The sequence below is a fragment of the Aethalodelphis obliquidens genome, unplaced genomic scaffold (genome assembly GCF_003676395.1).
Source record: "Aethalodelphis obliquidens isolate GAN/ISIS:26980383/991018 unplaced genomic scaffold, ASM367639v1 scaffold24, whole genome shotgun sequence".
NCBI lineage: Eukaryota > Metazoa > Chordata > Mammalia > Artiodactyla > Delphinidae > Aethalodelphis > Aethalodelphis obliquidens.
Window position 1 is genome coordinate 18,897,651 of NW_020837968.1, and position 15,287 is coordinate 18,912,937.

The following is a 15,287-nucleotide window of genomic DNA, read 5'->3' on the forward strand; positions in this document are numbered from 1 at the left end:
AGTGCTCTTTCAATCATTATCAAGTATCTCCTCTCTCTGGTAATACTCTTTGTCTTGAATTCTATTTTGTCTGATGTTAACATAGCCACTTCAACTTCCTATTGTTAATATTTGATTGGCATATCTTTTTCATTCTTTTGCTTTTAACCTGTCTGTGATTTTTAAAATTCAAGTACAACTCTTGAAGACAGCACATACAGTTGACCCTTTAACAACATGGGGATTAGGAGTGGTGATATCACCTGAGCAGTTGAAAATCTGTGTATAACTTTTAACTCAAGAGTATAACCCAAAACTTAACTACTAATAGCCTACTGTTGACTGCAAGCCTTACAGATAACATAAACGGCAATTAACATGTATTTTGTAAGTTATATGTACTATACACTGTATTCTTACAAAAAAGTAAGCTAGGGATAAAAAAAAGTTATTAAGAAAATCATAAAGAAGAGAAATACATTTATAGTACTGTATATTTTTATCAATACCATAAGTTTACATCGTCTGTTTACAAGATGAATCATGTCTCAGTACCTACATCAATATTATCTTATATGATATTACAAAATGCTTTACATGTTGCGCATATTACTAAAACTAGATATCAAAAAAAAGAAAAGATAATGTGAAAAAGAAATTCACCTTTATTTACAGGTACAATGATTCATGCATTGATAATGAAGAAAAAGCAATACAAATTGCTTTATAGTAGTCTAGTGTAATCAATATGATGGCTTCATGGTAGCCTGGCATATACATTAATGAATGAATCATTATAAAAATTTTATGGCATACAGTTTTACTGTCATATTCATAATACAGTATTAAAACACTTTCATTTTAAAAAAATTGAGGTATAGTTGAATTACAATATTATATTAGTTTCAGGTATACAACACAGTGATTCAAAATTTTATAGCTTATACTTCATTTAAATTTATCACAAAATATTGGCTATATTCACTGTGCTGTACAACACATCCATGTAGCTTATTTATTTTATACTTAGTAGTTTGTACCTCTTAATCACTTACCCCTATCTTTCCCTTCCCCTACCCTGCTCCTCACTGGTAACCACTAGTTTGTTCTCTACATCTGTGAGTCTGTTTCTGTTTTATTAGCAACATAGGTTACTTCCATATCTTGGCTATTGTAAATAATGCTGCTGTGAACATTGGGTTGCATGTATCTTTTCAAATTAGAGTTTTCATCTTTCCTGGATGTACACCCAGGAATGGAATTGATGGATCATACGGTAGTTCTGTTTTTACTTTTTTGAGGCACCTCCATACTGCTTTCCACAGTGGATATACCAACTTACATTCCTGCCAGCAATGTACAAGCACTCCCTTTTCTCCACATCCTTACCAACATTTGTTAATGGTGGTCTTTCTGATGACAGTCATTCTGACAGGTGTGAGGTGATATCTCATTGTGGTTTTGATTTGCATTTCTCTGATGATTAGTGATGTTGGGTATCTTTTCATGTGCCTGTTGGCCATCTGTATGTCTTCTTTGGAAAAATATCTATTCAGGTCTTCTGCCCATTTTTTAAAATCAGGTAGTTATTTCAATATTGAGTTGTATGAACTATTTATATATTTTGGATATTAATCCCTTATCAGTCATATCATTTGAAAATATTTTCTCCCATTCTGTAGGTTGTCTTTTCATTTTGCCAATGGTTTCCTTTGTTGTGCAAAAGCTTTTAAGTTTAATGAGGTCCCATTTGTTTATTTTTGCTTGTTTCCCTTGCCTTAGGAGACAGATCCAAAGAAATATGGCTACAATTTATAACAAACTGTGTCCTGCCTCTATTTTCTTTTCTTTTTTTTTGCAATATAAAATAAACAGTTTTATTTTTGATGTGTCTCCAGCCATCGATCAATGGCCATTTTCAGAGTCCTATTTGGTATAAGTACCACTGAAGGAAGAACAAGATTTGTCATGGGACTTGTACGTTTCTTTTTGCTGATCCAATTTTCCATTGTTTCCTTTTCGTATGAATAGCCATCTGATGCAATGACAGGATCTTTCATAAGCTCCTTAGTTATTGGACATATAAATTCATCAGGAATTCCAGAAGAAAGGGTTTTCATCTTTGTCCTGAGCTCTTCAATTTTCTGCAGAACTTTACTACGCAGCCCTAGAGATTCAATTTTCAAATCATCAGCTAGACTTTCTTTTGTAAGATTCAACAGTTCTCGCCCATCAATGTTATTCATTTTGAAAATACCAACAAGGTCTTTTAAATCTTGTGCACAAAGCCAGTTTGAGACATCGTCCTCTGACCAATCTTCAGTAAATTGCTTTGGTTGATCTTCTGCGATCCTTGCTTGGCAAGGTGTTTCCAGGTCAAACTGCCAGATATTCACTGTTTTGTCCATGGAACCAGTAGCAAGTAAAAGGATATTGGGTGCAAAGGCACAAGTTGTGACATACCTAGTGTGCTAAGTCAAGGTGTGAAGTATATTCTCAGTATTAGTATCATACACTATGACAGACTTATCCACTGATCTAAGGTATGGGTAAAGGAAATAACCCAAATTTTGATCTGGCAATCCTGACCACATGATGCCAGTCGAAAGAAGTGAAGACCTTGTTCTCCACCAGAAACTGGCTGTGAAGAAAAATCGCAGCAGGTAATTCCAAGATCATGTGCTTTTACACTATGCAGACACCTCATTTTATCATTCCACAGTGTTAAATCTCCACACGAGGAGCCAGTGACAAAGAGGTTTCCATTAGGAGAAAATGCACAGGCCACCAAGGAGCCATCCTTAACACTAGCACATCTATATAACTTGTATGACTGTGCATTCCACAAAACAACAGTTCCATCAGCTTCCCCTGATATCAAACAAGTGGAGTCTGGGGAAGACCGGCAAACCCTCACGGGGCTACCACTGGGCTGTTCCATCACTGCCAAAGTCTGTCCGTTTTGAGTATCCCATAAGACAGTGGTACCATCTGCTGAAAATAAAGCCAAAATATGCCCTGAAGCAGAGAAACAGCAGCAGTGGACAGCAGAGGTGTGAAACTTCAATGGAGAGTGTGGCAATTCACTGAAGTCACTCAGGGAGTACAGGCGAATTGGTTTGTCCAAGGAGCAAGTGGCCAAGAGGGAAGAGGAGAAGGCACAGCAGTTGACATCATCATCATGATCCGCTAACGTGTGAATTAGTTTCACCATGTTCTTTATTTGAAGTAAAATATCCTGGTGTGGGCGTCCACCTAAACCTCAGCCGTCAAGCCAAACACTCAATTTCCGGTCATATCCCGGATCAACTCGCCAGTGTGAACACATGCATACCCATCTAATGCAAGGCAAACCCAAGATGTGCCAAGAATCCTCCAACATAAAGCTCGAGACCTACTCCCACCGTGCCCACGTGGGGACCAAGGATTTGCCCAACTCTTGAGAGCCAACCAGGCCTCAGCGAACCGAGCGACCCGCGGCAGGAGCACGGCCGGCGGGGAGCAGGGCCTTCCGAGTGCGGGGACCGGCGCTCGGGTTGTGCGGGAGGGGTGGAAGCCAGCTGGGGCTTTCACGCCCTGCCGTGAGGCGTCGCCCGGCTCCCAGACCAAGGCCGCAAAACCATGCATCGCTCTGGTCAAGATCTCAGCAGGTCCCTGTCGTGCGCTTAGAACCTGACGCCGAGAAACGGTGGGTTAGACACCTTGAGCAGGGAAGCTCGGCGGGCTGACCCCAGTCAAGGTCCTCCGCCTGCCTCCGCCGCTGTTAAACTGGCCCATGGGCACTGCCCCTTTCACCTCAAAGACCCACGACACCTGGGATCAGCGCTCAGATGCCGGCAAGTGGTGCAGGGCACATGACACGCAGGTGAGGTGGGCCTGTTTTCTTTTTTTTTAAAGTAGTTTAATTTAATTTATTTAAAACTTCATTTTTAAAAATATTTATTTATTTTTGGATAGTTACAGAAGTCAAGGGATCTCGACTTTTTTTGGCTGTGCAGCATGTGGGATCCTAGTTCTGTGACCTGGAATCAAACCCGCACCGCCTGCACTGGAAGCATGGAGTCCTAACCACTAGACCACCAGGGAAGGCCCTGCCTATGTTTTCTTCTAGCAGTTTTTTGGTTTCTGGTTTTACATTTAAGTCTTTAAACCATTTTGAGTTTATTTCCGTATGTGGTGTGAGAAAATGTTCTAATTTCATTCTTTTACATGTAGCTGTCCAGTTTTCCCAGCACCACTTATTGAAGAAACTCACTTATTGAAGAAACTGTCTTTTCTCCACTGTATATTCTTGCCTCCTTTGTTGTAGATTAATCGACCATAAGTGTGTCAGTTTACTTCTGGGCTCTCTAGTCTGTTCCATTAATCTATGTGTCTGTTTTTTTGCCAGTACCATACTGCTGTGATTACTGTAGCTTGGTAGTATACTCTGAAATCAGGGAGTGTGATACCTCTGTTCTGTTCTTCTTTCTCAAGATTGTTTTGGCTATTGAGGGTCTTTTGTGTTTCCATACAAATTTTAAAATGATTTGTTCTAGTTCTGTGAAAAATGCCATTCGTATTTTGATAGGGATGGATTGAATCTCTAGACTATCTTGGGTAGTATCGTCATTTTAACAATATTAATTCTTCCAATCCAAGAACATGGTATATCTTTCCATCTGTTTGTCTCATCTTTGATTTCTTTCATCAGCGTCTTATAGTTTTTGGAGTACATGTCTTTACCTCCTAGGTTAGATTTATTCCTAGGTATTTTATCCTTTTTGATACAATTGTAAATGGGATTGTTTCATTAATTTCTCTAATAGTTCAGTGTCAATGTATAGAAATGCAAGAGATTTCTGTATGTTAATTTTGTATCCTGTAACTTTACTGAATTCACTGATGAGCTCTAGTAGTTTTTTGGTGGTGTCTTCAGGATTTTCTATATATTGTATCATGTCATCTGTAGACAGTGACACAGCGACAGTTTTACTTCTTCCTTTCCAATTTGGGTTATATTATTTCTTTTTCTTGTCTGATTGCTGTGGCCAGGACTTCCAATATTATGTTGAATAGAACTGGCAAGAGTGGGCACCTTTGTCTTGTCCCTGATCTTAGAGAAAATGCTTTCAGCTTTCTATTGTTGAATATGATGTTAGTTGTGGGCTTATCATATATGGCATTTATTATGAAGTATGTTCCCTCTATACCCACTTTGTGAGGAGTTTTTATCATAAATGAATGAATTTTGTCAAAAGCTTTTTCTGCATCTATGTAGATGACTGTATGATTTTTTATTCTTTAATTTATTAATGTGGTGTATCACGTTGATTAATTTGTGGTTATTGAACCGTCCTTGCATCAACTGGGATAAATCCCACTTGATTATGATGTATTATCCTGTTAATGTATTGTTAGATTTGATTGTTAATATTTTGTTGAGGATTTTTACATCTATGTTCATTAGTGATATTGGCCTGTAATTTTCTATTTTTGTGGTATCTTTCTCTGGTTTTGGTATCTGGGTGATGGTGGCCTTGTAGAATGAGTCTTGAAGTCTTCTTTTCTCTGCAATTTTTTGGAATAGTTTGAGAAGGATAGGTGTTAACTCTTCTCTAAATGTTTGGCAGAATTCACATATAAAGTCATCTAGTCCTGAACTTTTGTCCGTTGGGAGTTTTGGGGTGTTTTTTTGTTTTGTTTTGCTTTAAATTACTGACTCAATTTCATCACTGGTAACTGGTCTGTTCATATTTCCTATTTCTTCCTGGTTTGGTCTTGGGAGATTGTACAGTTCTAGGAATTTGTCCATTTTTTTCTAGGTTGTCCATTTTTGGGGCATAGAGTTGTTTGTAGTATTCTTTTATGATCCTCCAGTGTCAGTTCTGACTTCTCCTTCTTGTTGGCCCTCTTTTTTTCTGGGCGAGTTTGACTAAAGGTTTATCAATTTTGTTTATCTTTTCAAAGAACCAGCTCTTAGTTTCATTAATATTTTCTTTTTTAAGTCTCTATTCCATTTATTTCTGCTCTGGCCTTTATGATTTCTTTCCTTCTAATACCTTTGGATTTTGTTTGTTCTTTTTAAGTTCCTTTAGGTGTAAGGTTAGGTTGTTTATTTGAGATTTTTCTTGTTTCCTGAGGTTGGTTAGCATCGCTATAAACTTCTCTCTTAGAACTGCTTTTGCTACGACCCATAGATTTTGGATTGTTATATTTTTGTTTTCACTTGTCTCCAGGTATCTTTTGATTTCTTCTTTGGTTTCTTCAGTGATCCACTGGTTGTCCTTGCTCCATGGGGTGAACCCCTACAATCGTAATTATTCTCATTTGTGGGTTGCCCACCCTGGGGGTATGTATAATGATTATAAAGCAACTCCACCCCTCTTACCCATCTCACTGTGATTCTTTCTGGTAGTTTCCAGTCTTTCTCATCAACAGTTGTTCTGTAAATAGTTGTAATTCTGGTGTGCCCATGAGAGGAGGTGAGCTCAGGGTCTTCCTTCAATACAAGTCTTTTTTTTTTTTTTTTAATTGACGTATAGTTGATTTACAATGTTGTGTTAGTTTCTACTGTACAGGAAAGTGATTCAGTTATACATATATATTTATATATATATATATACATTCTTTTTTATATTCTTTGCCATTATGGTTTACAACAGATATTGAATATAGTTCCTAGTGCTATACAGTAGAACGTTGTTGTTTATCCACTCTATATGTAATAGTTTGCATCTGCTAATCCCAAACTCCCAATCCATCCTTCCCCCAACCCCATCCCCTTGGCAACCACAAATCTGATTTCTATGTCTGTGAGTCTGTTACTGTTTTGTAGATAGGTTCATTTGTGTCATACTTTAGATTCCACATATAAGTGATATCATATGGTATTTGTCTTTCTCTTTCTGACTTCCCTCACTTAGTATGGTAATCTCTAAGTCCATCCATGTTGCTGCAAATGGCATTATTTCATTCTTTTTTATTGCTGTGTAGTAGTCCATTGTATATATGTACCACATCTTCTTTATCCATTCATCTGTTGACGGACATTTAGGTTGTTTCCTTGGCTATTGTGAATAGTGCTGCTATGAACATAGGGGTGAATATATCTTTTTGAATTATAGTTTTGTCCAGATATATGCCCTGGAGTGGGATTGTTGGATCATATGGCAACTCTACTTTTAGTTTTCTGAGGAACCTCCACATTGTTTTCCATAGTGGCTGCACCAACTTACACTCCCACCAACAGTGTAGGAACGTTCCCCTTTCTCCACACCCTCTACAGCATTTGTTATTTGTAGATTTTTTAATGATGGCCATTCTGACTGGGATGAGGTGGTACCTCATTGTACTTTTGATTTGCATTTCTCTAATAATTAGCAATGTTGAGCATCTTTTGATGTGCCTGTTGGTCATCTGGATGTCTTCTTTGGAGAAATGTCTATTTAGGTCTTCTACCCATTTTTCTATTGGGTTGTTTGTTTTTTTGTTGTTGAGTTGTATGGGCTGTTTGAATATTTTGGAAATTAAGCCCTTGTAGGTCACATCATTTGCAAATATTTTCTCCCATTCTGTAGGTTGTCTTTTTGTTTTGGTTATGGTTTCCTTTGCTGTATAAAAGCTTGTAAGTTTGATGAGGTCCCATTTGCTTATTTTTGCTTTTGTTTCTATTGCCTTGGCAGACTGATTCAATACAAGTCCTGCACACAATATTCCACATGATGAATAATACTTAGGTCATGATGATGATGACACAAATACATCTCATACAGTTCTTGCCGTGCAGTGATTAGATTTTCAGAGGAAGACACTCACACACCTACGCAATAGATAAGTTTATTAACTGTATGGAATGATGATTATTTACTATTCACTAAGTGGAAATGAATCATCATAAAGGTCTTCATCCTCACCATTTTCATGTTGAGTAGGCTGAGGAGAAGAAGGAAGAGAAGTTGCTCTTGCTGTCTCAGGGGTGGCAGAGGTGGCAGAGGTGGAGGAGGTGGAAGGGGAGGGAAGACAGTCAGGCACACTTACTGTGAATTTATGGAAATACATCATAATTTCTACTTGACTTTTTGCTTTTTCATTTCTCTAAAAATGTTTCTGTATGGTACCAATCCTTCTTCCACTATTTGCTTTAGTTTAAGTGACCCTATCATAGAAGGGTCTATGCTATAAAAAAAAGCAAAAGCAGTCTTGAAAATTGAAAGTCTTCTCCCCAACTGTCTAATGTCAATTTGTTTTCTGACACTGCATCTTCTATGTCTTCTTCTTTATTGGCTGGCACTGATTCAGAAGCACTCATCTCCATCAAGTTGTGTTGTTAATTCCTCTGGTGTGGTGTCTATTAGCTCTTGAAAATATCCGTGTCTTGAAGCCCTTTACTTCCAACCTCTTTTTTTTTCCTCCACCTCTACAATCTCTTTCCTTTACTGGCTCTTTCAGGCTTTTTCTATAACAACAGTGACATCTTCAGTGATATAATCCTTCCAGATTTTCATGATGTTTTCTCTATTAGAGTTCTCTTCCATAGCATTGACAATCCTTTCCATAGAGTACCATGTGTAATGAGCCTTAAAGGCACTTAAGGCTACAGGCTGAATTATAGATGTTGTGTCTGGGAGTAAGTAGACCACTTCAATGCCTTTGGAGTCAAACTCATGGGGTTCTGGGTAGCCAGGGGCATTGTCCAATATCAAAAGAACTTTAAAAGGCAGTTCCTTACTGCCAAGGTACTTCCGGACTTCAGGGACAAACCATCAATGGAACCGATCCAGAAAAAGAATTTTTGTTGCCCAGGTCTTCTTGCTGTACAACCAAAAGACGGGCCAGCTGGTGTTTATTTTTTCCCTTCAAGGGTCCAAGGTTAGCAGCTTTTTTTAATTTAGTTAAATTTTTTATTGAAGTATAGTTGATATACAATGTTGTGCCAATCTCTGCTGTACAGCAAAGTGACATAGACATTCTTTTTTTTTTAATATATATTCTTTTCCATTATGGTTTATCACAGTTCCCTGTGCTATACAGTAGGACCTTGTTGTTTATGGCTGGCAGCTTTATACATAAGGGCAGTCTTGATCATAAACCCAACTGCATTTGCAAAACAGTAGTTAGCCTATCTCTTTCTGCTTTATTTTTTTATTTTTTAAGTTTTTGGCTGCATTGGGTCTTTGTTGCTGCACGAGGGCTTTCTCTAGTTGCAGCAAGTGGGGGCTATTCTTCATTGCGGTGCGTGGGCTTCTTACTGCGGTGGCTTCTCTCGTTGTGGAGCACAGGCTCTAGGTGCACGGGCTTCACGAGTTGCAGCATGCGGGCTCCGTGGTTGTGGCTCGTGGGCTCTAGAGTGCAGGCTCAGTAGTTGTAGCACACGGGCTTAGCTGCTCTGTGGCATGTGGGATCTTCCTGGACCAGGGATCAAACCTGTGTGCCCTGTATTGGCAGGCAAGTTCTTAACCACTGCTCCACCAGGGAAGTCCACCCTTTCTGCTTTAAATCCTAGTGCTTGCTTTACTTCCTTACTAACAAGGCTTTTTTGTTTTGTTTTGTTTTGTTTTACCAGAATAGGGCACTTATGTCTGCATTAAAAACCTGTTCAGGTAGATATCCTTTCTCCTCCATGACTTTCTTAATGGCATCTGGGAAGGTGTTTGCTGCCTCCCGGTTGGCAGAAGCTGCTTCTCCTGTGATCCTGACATTTTTTAAGCCAAACCTCTTTTTAAAATTATCAAACCATCCTTTGCTGGCATTAAATTCTCCAGCTTTAGATCTTTCACTCCCTTTTGCTCTGTCGTCATATAAATGACTTTGCTTTTTCTCAAATCATATCGGAGTCCATAGGTATGCCTTTCTTATATCAATCTTGCACCCACATAAAAGCTGTATTTTCATTATGAGGTAAAAAGATATTTCAAAAAAATGCTAGGTATTCATGCCTGCTGGCATAGCTGCAGCTACAGCTTCACCAATTTTCCTTTTCTTTTTTTTTTTTTTACAATGGTCCTTACACTGTATTCATTTATTTATCTTGAAATAGTGGGCAATCACAGATGAAGACCTCAATCTACAGTACATATCAAGCAATTCAACTTTTTCTTGTAATGTCATGACTTTTCTCTGCTTCTTAGGAGCAATTCTAGCATCACTATGGCACTTCATATGGGCTCCATGGTTTATGGTCTTCCACTAAACACAATGAAAAATACTTGAGAACTGCAAGAGATCACTTTTTACAACGATATGCAATTTACTGGAGATGAACTGATCACATGGAAATGATTACTGTCACACAGCATTTTTAGCAGATACTCACAACACTTGAGCTCACTGCAACAGCATTGGGAGGTTGCTACAAAATTTTTACAGTAGTACAGTGTATACTACAGTTAGTTTTATGAAGCTATGATTTAATATGGCATCTTTATGTTTGCTTACATTTCTCTCAATGGCAAATGTATGGACTGTGTTTGTGGAAGTAAGTTTTGATAAATTTTACTACCATAAAATATGGTAGTAAATGATAAAATAGACTATGTCTACATATATCTTGTGCATTCATGACATATCTTTTTAATTTTTTTCAATATTTCACGGCTAAGCAATTCATCTGCAAGTTCTTTCAAGTTGTCACAAATTTCCAAAAAAATTTCCAGTGTGTTACTGAAAAAAAAAAATCCACATATAAATGGACTCACACAATTCAAACCCGTCAAACCCATGTTGTTCAATGGTCAACTGTAGTTGAGTTTGACTTCCTTTTTAAAAAATAAAAAAAAAAATCCAGTCTGATAAGCTCTACAGTGTAGTGTTTAGTTCATTGACATTTAATGTAATTTTAAAAGGCTAGATATAAGTCTACCATCTTGCTATTTATTTTCTACTCCTCTGTTCTTTCTTTCCTGTCATCTTTTCACTTAACTGAGTATTTGTTAGTTTGTCAAATTTAATTCCTCTACTGGCTTTTTAGGTATACCTCTTAACACTTTTTTAAAAGTAATTCCTTCAACTGGACAGCCAAATGCAAAAGAAGAAACTAGACCACTACCTCACATCATATACAAAAATCAACTCAAAATGGACTAAAGACCTGAAAGCAAGACCTCAAACAATAAAACTCCTAGAAATAAGCATATGCAGTATGCTCTGTAACATTGATCTTAGCAATATCTTTCTGGATATGTCTCCTCAGGCAAGGGAAACAAAAGCAAAATTGAACAAATGGGATTATATAAAACTAAAAAGTTTCTGCACAGCAAAGGAAAGCATCAGCAAAATGAAGAAACAAATGGAAGATATTTGCAAATCATATATCCATTAATTGGCTAATATCCCAAATATATAAAGAACTCATACAACTCAACAACAAAAAGACACACAACCCAATAAAAAAATGGGCAGCAGAGCTGAATAGGTGATTTTCTAAAGAAGACATATAGATGGCCAACAGGCACATGAAAAGATATTCATCGCTAATTGTTAGGAAAATGCAAATCAAAACCACAATGACTCACTATCAAAACAAAACAAAACAAACCCCAAAACAACCCAATCAAAAAACACGCAGGGGACTTCCCTGGCGCAGTGGTTAAGAGTCCACCTGCCAATGCAGGGGACACGGGTTCGAGCCCTGGTCCAGGAGGATCCCACATGCCATGGAGCAGCTGGGCCTGTGGGCCACAACTACTAAGCCTGCACTCTAGAGCCCTTGAGCCACAACCACTGAGCCTGCGTGCCACAACTACTGAAGACCGCACGCCTAGAACCCATGCTCCGCAACAAGAGAAGGCACCACAATGAGAAGCCCGCACACTGCAACGAAGAGTAACCCCCACTCGCCGCAACTAGAGAAAGTCCATGTGCAGCAGCAAAGACCCAACTTAGCCAAAATAAATAAATAAATGAATGAATAAATAAATTTAAAAAAATAGGCAAGTGATCTAAATAGACATTTCTCCAAGGAAGACATCCAGATGGCCAACAGGCACATGAAAAGATGCTCAACACTGCTAATTATTAGAGAAAGGCAAATCAAAACTATAATGAGGTATCATCTCACACGGGTCAGAATTGCCATCATCAAAAGTCTACAATAAAAAATGCTGGAGAGGGTGTGGAGAAAAGGGAACCCTCATACATTATTGGTGGGAATGTAAATTGGTGTAGCCACTATGGAAAACAGTCTGGAGGTTCCTTTAAAAACAAAAAATAGAGTTATCATATGTTCCAGCAACCCCACTCCTGGGTATATATCCAGAAAAGATGAAAACTAATTCGAAAAGATAATGCACCCCAATGTTCATAACAGCATTATTTACAATAGCCAGGACATGGAAACAACCCAAGTGCCCAGCAACAGATGATTACTTTAAGAAGATGTGAGATTTTATATATATGTATAAAACACACAGGAATATTACTCAACCATAAAAAAGAGTAAAATATTTACAACAACATGGATGGACCTAGAGAATATCATAGTAAGTGAAGTAAGTCAGAGAAAGATAAATATTATATGATATTACTTATATGTGGAATCTAAAAAGTAATACAAATGAATCTATATACCATACAGAAACAGACTCATAGACATAGAAAACAAACTTATAGTTACCAAAAGGGAAAGGGAGGTGTGGGGGGTATAAATTAGGAGTATGGGATTAACAAAACTACACATAAAATAGATAAGCAGGGCTTCCCTGGTGGCGCAGTGGTTGAGAGTCCGCCTGCCAATGCAGGGGACAAGGGTTCGTGCCCCGGTCCGGGAAGATCCCACATGCCGCGGAGCGGCTGGGCCCGTGAGCCATGCCGCTGAGCCTGCGCGTCCGGAGCCTGTGCTCCGCAACAGGAAAGGCCACAACAGTGAGAGGCCCGCATATCACACACACACAAAAAAAAACAAAAACAAAAACAAAAAAATAGATAAGCAAAAAGAATTTACTGTACAGCACAGGGAATTATATTCAATATCTTATAATAACCTATAATGGAAAATAATCTGAAAAAAATATGTATAATTAAATTACTTTCCTATACAGCTGAAACTAACACAATGTTGTAAATCAACTGTACTTCAATTAAAAAAAAACCACAGTGAGATATCACCTCACATCTGTTAGACTGGCTATTATCAAAAAGGCAAGAAATAACAAGGGTTGGCAAGGACAGGAGAAAAGGAAACCCTCATACACTGTTGGTGGGAATGTAAGTTGGTGCAGCTACTATGAGAAACAGTGTGGAGATTCCCCCCCAAATTAAGACTAGAACTACCACATGATCTACCTATCCCACTTCTGTGTATTCATCCAAAGAATACAAAAACACTAATTCAAAAAGATATATGCAACCCTATGTTCATAGCAACATTATTTAGAATAGCCAAGATATGAAAACAACCTAAGTGCCTATCAATGAATGAATGGATAAAGATATGCTACACACGGGCTTCCCTGGTGGCGCAGTGGTTGAGAGTCCGCCTGCCGATGCAGGGGACACAGGTTCGTGCCCCGGTCCGGGAAGATCCCACATGCCACGGAGTGGCTGGGCCCGTGAGCCATGGTTGCTGAGCCTGCGTGTCCAGAGCCTGTGCTCCGCAACGGGAGAGGCCACAACAGTGAGCGGCCCGCATACCACAAAAAAAAAAAAAAAAAAAAAAGATATGCTACACACACAGACGCACACACGCACTGGAATACTACTCCACGGTAAAAAAAAGAGTAGTGATTACCATAGGGGAAGGGGTGGGACAGGGGAGGGTGAAATGGGTGAAGGGGATCAACTGTACGGTGAGAGACAGAAACTAAACTTTTGGTGGTGAGCATGCTGTAATGTAAAGAGAAGATGAAATATAACGTATACATGAAACTTATGTTATAAACCAACGTTACCTCAATAAAAGATTTTTTTAAAGTAATTCCTTTACTAGTTCTCAAAGTACGGCCCCACTCCAGCAGCATCAACACCACTTGGAAACTTCTTGAAATGCAAATTCTCAGGCCCTACCCCTGACCTTCTGAATCAGAAACTCTGGAGTGGAGGCCAGTAATCTGTCTTTTTAAAGCCCTCCAGGTGATCTGACGCACACTAAGATTTCTGAACCTCAATATTCTAGGGATTATAATATTCACTCCTTACTTATTACACTCTACTTCAGTTAATACTGTATACTCTCACTACAAATTTAAGAAACAAACACAACAGTTCCATTTTACACATGTATTTACTATTTCTGGTGCTGTTACTCTGTAGTCAAGGTTCCATCTGGTATCATATCCCTTCAATCTGAAAAGTTCATTTGACATAGCATCTAGTGTTCTTTTCCCGTAAGAAGTCAGCTGCTGTTTGTATCACTGTTCCTCATATAATGTTGTTTTTCTAATGAATGCTTTCAAGATTTGCTCTGTATTTTTTCTGTATTGTGTCTAATTATGGGTTATGTATACACGTGGGTTATATGCCTTGGGGTTTAGAGTACTGTGGATCTGTACTTTTTTTTTTTTTAAATCGAGTTTGGGAAAGGTGGCCAAAATGGCGGAGTAGGAAGTCCTTGCGCTCACCTCTTCCCATCGGCACACCACAGTTACAATATTTACAGAGCAACTATTGATGAGAAAGACCAGAAGACAAGCAAAAATGATCTTCTACAACTAAAGATGCAAAGGAACCACGACCGGACAGGTAGGAGGGGCAGAGACACAGTATAGTCAAGAACAATACCTCCACAAAGGGGAGGATAATAACAATTGTAGAGGTTCTCCCCAAGGAGCAAGGGATCTGAACCCCACGTGGGGCTCTCCAAACTGGAAGTCCTGCACTAGGACGACAAACACCAGAACACCTTCCTTTGAAGGCCAGCAGGGCTTACATTCGGGAGAGCCAGAGGGCTATGGGAAATAGACTCCATCCTTAAAGGGTGCACACAAAATCTTACAAGTTCTAGGACGCAGAGCAGAAGCAGTAATTCAAAAGGCGCCTCGGTTAGACCCACCTGCTGATCTTGGAGAGCCTCCCTGAAAGGCAGGAGCCAAGTGGAGCTTACCGGGGGGAAAGAGACACTTGTGACAGCCATTTCTGGGAGCTTGTTCAACCACGAGGACACTGGTGCTGGCAAGCGCCATTTTTTAATCCTCCCTCTAGCTTATTAGGGCTGGGACTCGGCCCCGCCCAGCAGCCTGTCTATACCAGTAATGGGACACCTCAGGCCAAGCAGCTGGCTGGGCAGGGACACAGCCCCACCCACCAGCTGGCCTGGCTGGGAGCCCCTGAGCCCATAGCCGCTTCAGGACCTGGACTTATCCACCAGAGGGCCCAGGACCAGCCACTGACACCAA

General features: G+C 39.2%; 1 protein-coding gene and 1 pseudogene across 1 annotated transcript in view; both read right to left on the minus strand.

The window, feature by feature from the left end:
- LIN9 (lin-9 DREAM MuvB core complex component) overlaps positions 1-15,287 on the minus strand; it is a 110,569-nt gene that overhangs the window by 58,619 nt on the left and 36,663 nt on the right. The window lies entirely within an intron of this gene.
- LOC113628578 (WD repeat, SAM and U-box domain-containing protein 1 pseudogene) lies at positions 1,731-4,104 on the minus strand (annotated as a pseudogene).